Source organism: Pelobates fuscus, chromosome 1 (assembly GCF_036172605.1).
Source record: "Pelobates fuscus isolate aPelFus1 chromosome 1, aPelFus1.pri, whole genome shotgun sequence".
NCBI classification, from domain to species: Eukaryota; Metazoa; Chordata; class Amphibia; order Anura; family Pelobatidae; genus Pelobates; species Pelobates fuscus.
This window is the reverse complement of record NC_086317.1, coordinates 265,518,812-265,531,625: the sequence shown is the minus strand read 5'-3', so window position 1 is coordinate 265,531,625 and position 12,814 is coordinate 265,518,812. Positions and strand designations below refer to the sequence as shown.

General features: G+C 46.6%; 1 pseudogene; it reads left to right on the top strand.

Moving 5' to 3' along the window:
- LOC134612709 (multidrug and toxin extrusion protein 2-like) overlaps nt 1-12,814 on the top strand; it is a 133,572-nt pseudogene that overhangs the window by 104,883 nt on the left and 15,875 nt on the right.

The window sequence follows — 12,814 nt, the reverse complement described above, 5'->3', positions numbered from 1 at the left end:
GTCTGTGTTTTTACAGTCTGCCTGTGTATGTGACTGTCTGTGTGTGTGTGACTGTCTGCCTGTGTGTGTGACTGTGTGTGCGACTGTCTGTGTGTGTGTGTGTGTGTGACTGTCTATGTGTGTGTGACTGTCTGCCTGTGTGTGTGTGACTGTGTGTGTGACTGTCTGTGTGTTTGTGTGTGACTGTCTGCCTGTGTGTGTGTGGCTGTCTGCCTGTGTGTGTGACTGTCTGTGTGTAGCTGTCAGCCTGTGTGTGTGTGTGTGTGCGTGGCTGTCTGCCAGTGTGTGTGTCACTGTGTGTGTGTGTGCCTGTCTGCCTCTGTGTTTGTCTGTCTGCCTGTGTGTTTGTGTGTGACTGCCTGCCTGTGTGTGTGTGTGGCTGCCTACCTGTGTGTGTTTGTGTGTGTGTGTGTGTGTGTGGCTGTCTGCCTGTGTGTGTGTGTGTGTGGGTGGCAGGGTGTGTGGGAAGGGGGAAGGAGGGGGGGACGGGAAAGGGGGGGGCGCTGTGAAGATTTTTCGCACAGGGCGCCTAAAGGCTAAGGCCGGCCCTGGCTGTGTGTCCAAAGGGGAGACAGTCGGTCTCCCCCTCAAGCAGCATCCCAAGCGAGGAGCCTTGTGGCAAAACTAGCCACTTAAGAATGTATTTTTATTTAATGGGATGCTATCCCTTTAAGACTGTTAGAACCAAGTGAATACCTGTACCTGTATATTGTGCGAACGAGAGCATTCGTATGCTGGTGGCAGGAAAGCCACCAGCATTCATACAGTAGTTTCACGAACAGTGAATTTCAACACTGTTCGCGAAACGAACAAACTACCGAATGGTAGACCACACACAGGAGGTTGTGTGGTTCTCATTAAGTATTGCAATAATGTATCCTTCGGTAGTTATTGAAATTCAGGGTGGCCGCCGTTCTTCTGGCCAGGTATCTCACAGGATGTGAGACGATATTGTCAGACCTGTGATACCTGCCAGAGGTTAGGGAACAGGGGAGACCGATACAAAGCCCGGCTCCGTTCCCTACCCATAATTGAGGAACCCTTCAGTAGGGTGGCAGTGGATATAATAGGACCCCTAGCAAAACCCAGTCCCTCTGGCAAGAAATATGTCTTAACCGTGGTGGACTACGCCATCAGATACCCAGAGGCAGTGGCCTTAGCGAATGTGCACGTGGAAACAGTAGCAGATGCCCTGATGCGAATATTCTCCCGCGTGGGATTTCCCTGGGAGATTATTTTGGATAGGGGCACTCAATTCACCGCCGAAGTCACACACCAGCTCTGGAAGATATGTGGGGTACAACAGATCTTGAACTCCGCCTATCACCCCCAGTCCAATGGGCTCTGTGAATGATTTAACGGAACACTCAAACAGATGATTCGTACGTTCATAGCCACTCAGAAAGACTGGGAAAGGTTCCTACCCCACTTACTTTTTGCATATAGGGAACTACTCCAAGAGTCCACCGGGTTCTCCCCATTTGAACTGCTATTCGTGAGGAGAGTGAGGGGCCCCCTTGATTTAATCCGAGAACACTGGGAGGGGGAAAGGACCATTAATGGTACACCCATCGTACCCTATGTACTGGAGTTTAGGGAACGCTTGGAGGCTCTGACCCAGACCGTACGCGACAACCTCCAGGCGGCCCAACAATGACAGTGCAGATGGTACGATAAGGGAGCCAGGGACCGCAGCTTTCAAGTTGGGCAAAAATTATTAATCTTACGACCAGTCCACAAGGACAAGCTGCAGGCTTCCTTGCAGGGCCCATACAAGGTGGTAGAACAGATATGTGATACCACCTATGTGATCGGTCCAGCCACAGGCGCATGAGGCAAACGCATGCTCCATGTGAATATGCTCAAGCCATACCATGAGCGTACCGAAGAGGTAACCGTGATCTGCGCGCCTGCTACTGAGGACTTTGATAATCTACCTCTCCCAGACCTCCTAGACCAAGAGGGCCGGAACGGAGACCTGGGAGAAGTATATTTAGGGGAGCGGCTAAGTTCTCAGGAATGAACGCAAGTCCAAAAATTAATCAGGAAAAAGGGGCCACCTTTTCCAATCTACCCGGGTACACCCCATTGGCCACTCACAAAGTGGAAACCCTAGAACAGACCCCTCTCCGCCAACCTCCTTACCGCCAACCTCCTAACCTCTTTACCTCTCCTTACCTGAATCCGTAAAAGAAAGCATGCATAAGGAGATTGATGAGATGTTACATTTAGGGGTGATTGAACACTCTGACAGCCTCTGGGCCTCCCCAGTAGTTCTAGTTCCCTTGAAACGGGACGACCCGTTTCTGTGTAGACTACCGGAGGCTCAACGACAAAACGATCTCTGACGCTTACCCTATGCCCCGGATAGACAAGCTCCTAGATAAAATGGCCAGGGGCCAGTACCTCACCACAATAGATTTGTGTAAGGGGTACTGGCAAATTCTGCTAGCCGAGGATGCCATCCCCAAGTCAGCGTTTGTCACCCTGTTTGGCCTGTACCAGTTTAAGGTCATGCCCTTCGGGATGAAAAACGCTCCGGCTACCTTTCAGAGGATGGTAGATCGGCTACTGGATGGGTTTCAGGAGTATGCTTGCACCTATCTAGATGATATAGCCATTTTCAGCTGCTCCTGGCCCGAACACCTGACCCACATAGGAGCCGTACTAGAGCGGATTAGGGAGGCGGGATTGACCCTCAAACCCAGTAAGTGCCACATAGGGATGGCAGAGGTTCTTAACCTAGGACACAGGGTAGACCTTTAAGACTGTTAGAACCAAGTGAATACCTGTACCTGTATATTGTGCGAACGAGAGCATTCGTATGACACCAGCATTCATACAGTAGTTTCACGAACAGTGAATTTCAACACTGTTCGTGAAACGAACAAACTACCGAATGGGAGACCACACACAGGAGGTTGTGTGGCTCCCATTAAGTATTGCAACAATGTATCGTTCGGTAGTTATTGAGATTCAGGGTGGCCGCCGTTCGGCTACCAACAACATGGCGGTCGGCCATCTTGGATTCTTTGTTAGCCCAGCGGTATTTGGTCGTCGAGTGCCTGGAACTAAAATCGGCTACTCGACGGCACGAATGCCGCTGGACTTCCAGGCCATTCGGGAGTACCGGTCCTTCGGTAGTTTGTTCCCCTATATGCATTCGATACTTAAGGTGAATGTAAAATAACATGTGTTTCGTGCGGCATTTGGTTATTTATGCTGGGATCTGAGCGGTACTTTCACGAAATGTGTGCTCAGACCCCAGCTATCTACCGAACTGTCATTCGGCAATATAGGATGAATAATGTGAAAGTTGTGTATTTTTGTGTGAAATGCCAGTTCTGCTGCACGGAGGGATAATCCACTTAACTGGATATTCTAGTGGGAGTATCCCTCTCGTGCAGCAGTGCATGATGGGAGAAATGTTGTTAAGTTCCCCATGTAGTCCCCTACTCTACAACCCCTGTAATGTCAGTAGGGAAACCCCTTGCATGGGCAACCACATAAATACTGTGACCTGTGATTAAAAGCTCAGTTGACCCCCAGCCTATGTGTCGTCTAGTTCTTTTTTTTTTTAGGTTTTTATTGTTTTTTACAATTATGAGTATAACATTGATAGCGCAAGGGTACAATACGTGCGGTAAGGCAGCGTTGGAAGTTTAAGTAACAAATAACAGGTTACAATTAGCGGATTTCAAATGCTACGGTAAGGTTCAGCATGTAGCTACAGTGTGTCACTGAATATTTTCGGTCTTAACATTACCATATTTGTAACGCATTAAAATCTAAACAAGATTATTTCGACGGTAGTGGATGAGCAGAACTAATGTAATCGAGTTCACATTTGTATGTCTGTCCACTTAAACGGACGTAATGGTTACATGCCTCATCGTCCCCTTATTGAACCATAGCAAAAAGCTCCTGTTACTGACGGGGAGAGTTAGGGCCTAGCTTGCTGCAAGCTTCCATTCGTTTTAGGTATGTGACAGTCTGCTATGGATGTCTGTCTTGGATGTCGGGTTTTCGCATTCTTTCTGTACGTCCGATGGAGATGGGTCTGGTCTACCTGGTCGTTTGGCTGTAATGTCGGTTCCGTCTTAAGTCGGGTTCATGGGTATGTCTTGGGTGTAATGAAGGTGTCCCATGGTTCCCATGTCTTGATGAATTTCCCATAGTTTCCTAGTTTAGCATGTGTAAGTGCTTCCATCTGCTTAATGTCCTCTACTCTCGAAAACCACTCTCTGATTGACGGGGGTTTTGGTTGTTTCCAGGATTTAGGTATCAGTTGAGAGGCTGCCATGGCTAAGTGGTTAAAGAGGAGGGTTTCGGCTTTTGCGAGTCCCTGTGGGGCTAGAAGGAAGATGTAGTGGTCTGGTGTCATAGGGAAGTTGGCGTGAAAGAGTGTTTGTATGATAGTGTGGATTCTATTCCAGAACTTGGATATAATCGGGCATTGCCACCAGATATGAGCATGATGTGCGTCTGTATGTGTGCATCTCCAGCATGGGTCGGAAGTCGTGTTGTGTATTTTATGGATTTGTGTTGGTGTGTAGTGCCACCTGGCTATACGTTTAAGTTGCTTTCTTGTGCTGACAGAGAAGTGGTAGAGTTGTGCGCCGTTTTGAGAATAGTACGCCATTGTTGTTGTGTGAAGTTTGTTTTGAATTCATCTGCCCATTTTATGGTATAGTTTGGGAGGTTTGTGTCTTGTATTTCCCTGATCTTATATTCTTGTTTATTAATTGTTAGCCCTCGTATGTGTTTATTGTCTCTGATCCCCTGGAGAAAGGGTTCTAAAACTAAAATGAAGAGTCCCATTCGTGTCCCATTCGAGATGCAGGGATAAGAAGTTACAGCATCTCCCTCCCTGTCTCTCTCTACTCACTGATCCACGGGGGAGCAGCACAGAGAGTGTGCCTGGGAGATTACCTGTGCCTGGGAGATTATTGGATCAGGAACTGTACTAACTTAAATGTCTCCAGGCACAAAAACACACATTTCAGCAGTACCCCGAAAGTATCCTTAAAACCCATGGAAACCCCACAAAAGTTACAGCCCCGATCTGGGTGACCAACATATTCAAAAATCACCCAGATCGGTTGAGGGTTTCAGGATTTCCAAGAAAGTCATATTTTGACCGAGCACACACGAGGCTCCTGCCCAAAAGAGTTCCATGAATTCAGTTCCTCTTTCGGGAATACTTAATACAGTCAAAATACCGAATGCCGCTCTTCCCATACGAATCCAGTCAAACATATGTAGAGATGGAAGTCCCAGCTGTATTTGCGCTGTCGAGTGTCCGATTATAGTTCGATGCACTCGACAACCATACACCCCTGCATATGTTTGCGGCTAAAGATGGCCGCCGCCACGTGTTTGCATGTAAAACGGCGACCACCCAGCCAACCACCAATTAAGTTGCAGTTAAACAGAAGTCAGGGAGGTTAATGGGCTGCACACTCCACTTGCGGGTGGTCCAACTGTTCAGTAACTACAATCCGTTTGGTAAGCCCCATATACCGAATAGGGCCGGATTAACATAGAGGCTGATGGAGCTGCAGCTCCAGGCCCAGGCCCATGGACTAGGCCCATTGATTTAAAGTTTTTCTTTTTTTGTTTTTTTTTTACACACACCCTACTTTTATGGTTGCTAGGTATTTCTCAGAAGTATTTCTTATGGTTTCCAGGTATTTCTCAGTTATTTGAGGCTGCCTAGTATAAATGTACAAATGTCTGTCTCTGTATAAACAGAGATTATTCTGCAATACCAGCACCGGCCAGTAGGGGTCGCTGTTTGTGTGTAGAGAGGCAGGGATAAGAAGTTACAGCATCTCCCTCCCTGTCTCTCTCTACTCACTGATCCACGGGGGAGCAGCACAGAGAGTCCAGACAGCAGCTTCAAGCCTTCTAGACATGGGGACGATGAGAGACTTGGGGACACTGAGACATTTGGACACTGGGAGACATAGGGACCCTGAGACACAAGGGACACAGTGGTCCCATGTCTTACAGTGGCCCATAGTCTCTCAGTGTCCCCATGTCTCCCAGCCAGTGTCTCTAGTGTCTCAGTGCCCCTATGTCTCCCAGTGTCCCTGGTATATCTCAGTGTCCCCATGTCTCCCAGTGTGCCTGGTGTCTCTCAGTGTCCCTAGTGTATGTGTCCCTAGTCTCCTAGAGTGCCCTAGTCTCTCAGTGTCCCCATGTATCTCAGTGTCCCCAAGACTCACAGTGTCCCCTTGTGTCCTAGTGTCCTAGTGACAATGGGACACATGGAGACACAGACTCTAAGGGACACTGGGAGACATGGGGATACAAACACAGACTCTAAGGGACACTGGGAGATATGGGGATAATGAGACACTAGGGGACACTGAGAGACATGGAGACACAGGGAGATATGGGGCACTTCCAGTGTCCCCATGTCTCCCAGCCAGTGTCCCTAGTATCTCAGTATCCCCATGTCTCTCAGTGTCCTTAGTGTCTCAGTGTCCCCTAGTCTCTCAGAATCCCCTAGTCTCCCAGTGTTCCCATGTCTCACAGTGCCCCCACGTGTCTCAGTGTCCCCTAGTATAAAAGAAAAAAATCTCAGGCACACACTGATAGATTTAAGCAGGTTTATTGGACACCGCATTGTTTTGACCTGTACCCAGGTCTTTATTAAGTCTCCAGTGCCCCCTATATATCACAGTATCCCCTATGTATCACAGTATCTCAGTGTCCCCATGTCTCCCAGTGTCCCAATGTCTCTCAATGTCCCCCAGTGTCCTAGTGACATGGGAGCACTGGGAGACATGGGGACACAGACACTAATGGACTGGGAGACACAGACATGCCCCCTTTTTGTGTATGTTTGCCCCTTTCGGCAGTTCTTGTTATGTGATTAGTGTCAGTGGCCCACCCTTTTACCCCATCCATAGACTTCCTACTTTACTGGACACTGCTGTTAAGGGGTATGGGTTTACTTGAAAGATGAAAGCGTGAGATTAACATAGGGTATGTGTTTTCTAATAGCTGCATCTTATGAGTTTCCCTCCAGCACCATCTCCATCAGATACATGACGCTTAGGAGGTAGGACAGTATTAGTGTTTTTGGTCAATAAGATTTTGTAATTAGGCCCATCATAATTGTCAGCACCAGGCCCACTGGGCTCTTAATCTGGCCCTGAATACTACTGTGATGTCCCTGCATGCAATCACATCACCTGCTGTATTGTGGGAGCTGTAGTCTCCCAGCGTGTACTATAGAGCTAGTAACTTCACACCGTAGCACAGGGAGGAATCATAAGTGTGTTTTTCTCCTCAGAGAACATTTTAAACATCAAATACCAAAATTGTTCTATTTGATGTTTAAAATATTGATTTCAGGGCGTGTGGTTTGTCCATCAACCCTAATGGCCGCATGCTGCATCCCGCCCACGCGCTCTATAATTAGCACATATCAGCAGCAACACGACCCTAATTTGCCACGAGTCACCTCACCATGTCTGGTACCGGCTCTGGAGCTGAACCGCTGCTCATGAAGAAGGGAGAGAGAGGGGATTCCTGCAATGCCGTGATGGATCTGTTCGTGGCCTCCTGCGCGCTTCAGGCCTCGCACAATGGCCGCCACACAAGCCCACGTTGCTCGCAGTCCCCTGCATCTGTGCAGAAAGTGAAGCACAGGACAGCCCTGGCGAAACCTCCCAGTTCCTCCAGGAACTCTCGGCGGTGAAAAATTATCTGGCTGGGGAGTAAAAGCTAAAAATCCAAGCTTTAGGTGCACACACCTCTGACCTGGAACACGGCATGGAAACAGTGGTGAGAGCACAGAATACAGCAACTGGATAGTTTAGAGATGCAGGTGGAGGACCTCTAAAACCATTCCAGGCGCACTAATCTGCACATAAGAGGCCTCCCAGAATCTCTCAATAAAGGGCCTTTAGCATTATTTTTGATCATATATAATTTGTTCAACACACAACTGTGGTCTCAGACAGTCTCGCGAGCAAAAATGGCTATGCGTCTGCTGCTTGGGCGGGATCCTTTTAGCCCATCCCCAATTTGGCCCACTCAGGATACACACCCTAACACATCCCTATGGATACACCAACATTACTACATCGCCCAGGCACCTACAATGAAATGGGAAGGTAAATGGGAAGGTAAATAGCTGGGGGAGAGGCCACTTCCCCAACAAAAGGAGGTGAAGGGGGAAAAGAAGAAGGAATAAAAACCTGTATCAGGCTGACATATGGTACCCCGGGGAGTGGGGGGCAGGCAGTGGGCGAGAGATGAGGGGCACGGTCACCACTGTCCACTTGCAGGGATACCCATTCCTCGCCCTGCGGCATTCACGGATACACCTCACACCAACATTTGCACCACCTTCCAATGTCACAGGAAGAACCTATTCACCATCCTACGGGATGGTCCCCCACGAGATCACTCCTTTTCTACTAAACTCATACTGAAATGGTGACATGTCATATATTGCGGGTCATGCGCATTGTAGCACAGTGGATTGGGGATATGAGCTGCCGCCCTGTAGTGGGAACAATGAGATTCTGACCGGGGAGGCTTGCACCCCCAGACTGCTTTGGCAATCCATAAGACCAGACTGGTCGTTTTCATTGTTTATACACCTCTGTTCTGAGGTTATGTATTTTCTGTTATGTTATGTTTTCCTTTTTCTTTTTTGGTATCTCCCCACGGCACGGGGAACTTTCAGGCTTCTTGTACACTTGCCCTATACAAACGTTAATACCCTTAATTGTTTAATAATCTATTACTCTGAGTATCAATAATGAATATTTTTTTAAACTGAGCATTCACTTGATTAGCACAATTACATTCTTTTGCATTTCAAAATGTTGTTTGTTATGTTTTTATGTTCATCTAGTAGCCATATTATTAAAGGATTACTCCAAGCATCATAACCACTGTAGCCCACTGTAGGGGTTTTGGTGCCAGGAATACCCTAACCTGGTTCCCTGGTTATGATGCAAGCCGTTTAGCAATGGTTTAGCCCCTTACCTGAGTCCATGCCAAGCTCTGATGCTTCCTGGTGGTCCAGTGATAAACTTTCGAATTCTACAAAGCTGCAGAAGCCAAAAGTGATGGCAGTAACATTTTATTGACTGAGAGCATCATGTTGACCACTCTAAAACAATTAATGCAATTCTGTGGAATAAACGTTGCACAGAATTGATCCCAAAGACACTGCTTGAGGTGGGTTTACACCTACGGCAGCAGAATGGGATTCAATTAGGTATATACTGCATTTTAGCAAAATGCTGCACATGCAGACTTCAAATCACTGAAGTGGTCATGGTGCTTGGAGTAACCCTTTAATAGTTAAGGAACATAAAACACAATATTTCTTATGTATTATTTTTTGCTTTGTTTTAGAGAAACTGGAATCCTGGTATCACAGCTCATGCTAATATTTGCTCCGTTTAATGTATTTGATGGTATTGCTGTAAGTATGAATTCATGCACTATGATTAGAATACGTAAATAAAAAAGAATGACATAATACTTGCTAATATTGCTTATTATTTTAGTACACCTCTGGAGGGATATTAAGAGGATCTGGAAAACAGTTGATTGGAGCAGTGCTGAATGCAGTTGGCTATTGCATCATTGGATTACCTGTGGGAATATCACTGATGTTTGCTACAAAACTTGGTGTAATAGGTAGGCTCTGTGACTGCTGCATATTTCATAATGCTATACCTCCAACAAGTCCCTATGTAGGAGGACAGTCCCTGTTTTCTATTCTAATGTCCCTCTGTTAAATGTAGCTTGGTTGGAATCGATCGTCAACGTTAAATCTTCTTAATTTCTTATTCTCTTCAGTTGATTGATATATATGTCTTTTGTATATATAGTCTTGGGCCAAATTTGCTCGCCACATTAATATATGTCTATATTAATGAAAAGTACTAATACGCAATCTGACTTACGGTCTCTTCAGGTTTATTCTTAGTTACTGATACATAATAAAACAACAAAGGATGTTACAGGATAATAAACATTCAACAGCAGATGGTAATTGCTGGACTCCTGACGGGAGAGTTACATCTTGTACAGGAAAGAGAACCAAGAGCCAAGAGACCTTGTGTCTCTTTGTTCAGTTACTATATAGAAGTGCCATAATGACGTCAGACTATAACTCTAGCCATATAAGGACAAAACCCCCAAATCCACATTCTAGAGCTCTCATACAAAGAAAACCTTGTGACATACCACACATCCATATATAATCCACACATCCATATATAATCAATAGAAACATAGAATATGCAATATTTGTCAATCCACACATCCATATATGTCAATCCACACATCCATATATAATCAATAGAAACATAGAATATGCAATATTTTACACCTTCTTTTCTAGGAACTCTATATTGTTTGTGTGTCAGGTCCCACCGATATAAATGTTCAGGTCAGTAACTGCTAGCGATAATTATTCCCCGCTCCCTGCCTTTACCTACTGCCAGCAAGGGGAACATTACACTTCCTGATGGTCCAGTGGCTTTTTATTCCTCCATCCCTGCCTTTTATCTGTGGCCAGGGAGAGGGACATTTTAATCCCAGTGGCTTTGTGCAGGCCGCTAGGGGGTTTCACATTGTAGAAGGGGTGGCTGGGATCCAGCACACACTATCTTCTTTTTCTGGCTGATCCTCTTTCCAACTCTTGCAAGCCTGATTTGTCACATGGGAGCTTGCAAGATTTGCAGAGAAGAGCTTAACATAGCATGCGCTGGGCATCAACTGCCACCGATAATGATATTTGCCATAATGCTAAATATCGGCCTATAATATCGGCCAAGAAGAAAGAATCACAGGCACTCCGAATTCAAGCCACAGGCAGTTTTATTGCAACAAAATGCAACGCAACGTTTCAACCGTAAAGGTCTTTTTCAGGCATAATCTTTTCTCTGCCCCCTCTTAAAACAGACTCTGCATCTTTTTGGGGGATTCTGCTTTGCAGCAGTAGGGGGAATTTTAAAAATAAAATGTGTAGGGTAGCGGAGTAGTAGGGGTTAATCCACAGTATCTCCGCTGGTAGTCAGGATAAGCAGGTAAAACACAGGTAGCGTAGTAATACTCCCTTCCTCCCAATAACTAGACGACACATAGCTTGGAGGTCAACTGTAAGGGGTTTCCCAAGTCACATTCCAGGGATTGTACAATAGTGGACTACATGGGAGACTGAGCTTACAGGCGGATTTCCCATCGTACACTGCTGTACCAGAGAGATAATTACCCCAGAATGCACTGTGAATGGGATTATCTTCTGGTACAGAAAATACAATCTTTTACATTAAAATCCATAACTTCGGCAATTCCCCTCATATTTCACCGAATGACCCCTCATTAGATTGCAGGGATCAATCAGTACAATATACCGAAGTACCGCTCTGATCCCTGCGGAAACAACCGAATGCGGCTTACAATATACATTCATACGAACTGGGTCTTGACAGAGAAAACTCACAAATGGGTTTAATTTCCCCATTCCCCAGATTACGAATGCTATGGAAGTTCAGCGGTGTTTGAAAATCAAGTGACCGATTTCGGTTCCAGGCACTCGACGACACTGCTGAAATCTAACAAAGCAAAGATGGCCGCCACCACATGTTCGGTATACGAACGGCGGCCACACACAGAACACTGATTAAATGTAGCGGTACTTACCTTATCCGGGGGCCGGACGCGGTCCTCTCTTCAAGCCGCGCGCGGTCCTGCGGCTGCACGAGCCGCGCGCGGCTCGTCCGACTGTTCAGACAGGAAGGCGGGCAGTGACCGCGAGAAGCGGTCACGTGTCCCGCCTGCAGCTAAGAGCGCGCCGCGAATCTCGGGCGCGCTCTTAAAGAGACAGTGGGAGCCTAAATTGCAAAAAGGCTCCCATTGGCTCCTGTCATGCCAATCACCCCATACACTTACCTGTTGGGGGAGTGGAAGTGACAGGAGCCAATCACATTAGTTTGAAGGCTACTTATACTTACCCTTTTCCCTTAGTTCCTTGCCCTATCGTGGTTTCTGCTACAGTTCCCTTTAGTGCTTGTTGTGTTCAGTTGTGTTTCTCCGTATTTGACCTTGGCTTTGTATTCTGACTTCGTTTTCGCCTTATCCTATTCTGTACTGTTTGCCGGCTTGCTGATTCCTGTGTACCAGTCCCCGGCTAGTTTTCGTTTACGCTGTCTCTTTGTGCCCTTGACCTCGGATCGTTCCTGACTCTGTCTTATCCTATTACGTCGAGTCCGGCCACTCTAAGGTCCGGTAGACGCATCTCTCCTCTGTACTGTCTTCTGTTAGGCTGGATCCTGCGTGTAGGGGTATATACTCGTTACATTACGATAGGGCCATGGACCCCGCAGATTTAGCTCAACAGATGGCGACCCATGAGGCTAGATTTGTAGAGCAGGATCACCGTATGGATCAAATAGCTCAGGCTCTCCAGACGCTCTTAACTAGAACCATTCCAGCAACCGCACCTAACCCTCCTGCACCCCTGCTTCCTGAAGTATCGACTATGCCTAACGCTACAGCACATTTAACGCCTCCTCCTAGGTACGGAGGGGATTCTAAGACATGCAGAGGGTTCATTAACCAAATAGAGTTTCATTTTGAAATGTATCCACGTTCATTTCCCACAGAGAGGTCTAAAGTTGGATTCTTTATGCACCAACTTACCGACAAAGCACTTGAATGGGCAAACCCTATTTGGGAGGCTAATGGACCTATGGTGCATAACTTTCACAGTTTCCTAACAGCTTTTCGCAGAACTTTTGATACTATGAAAAGGTCTAAGAATGCC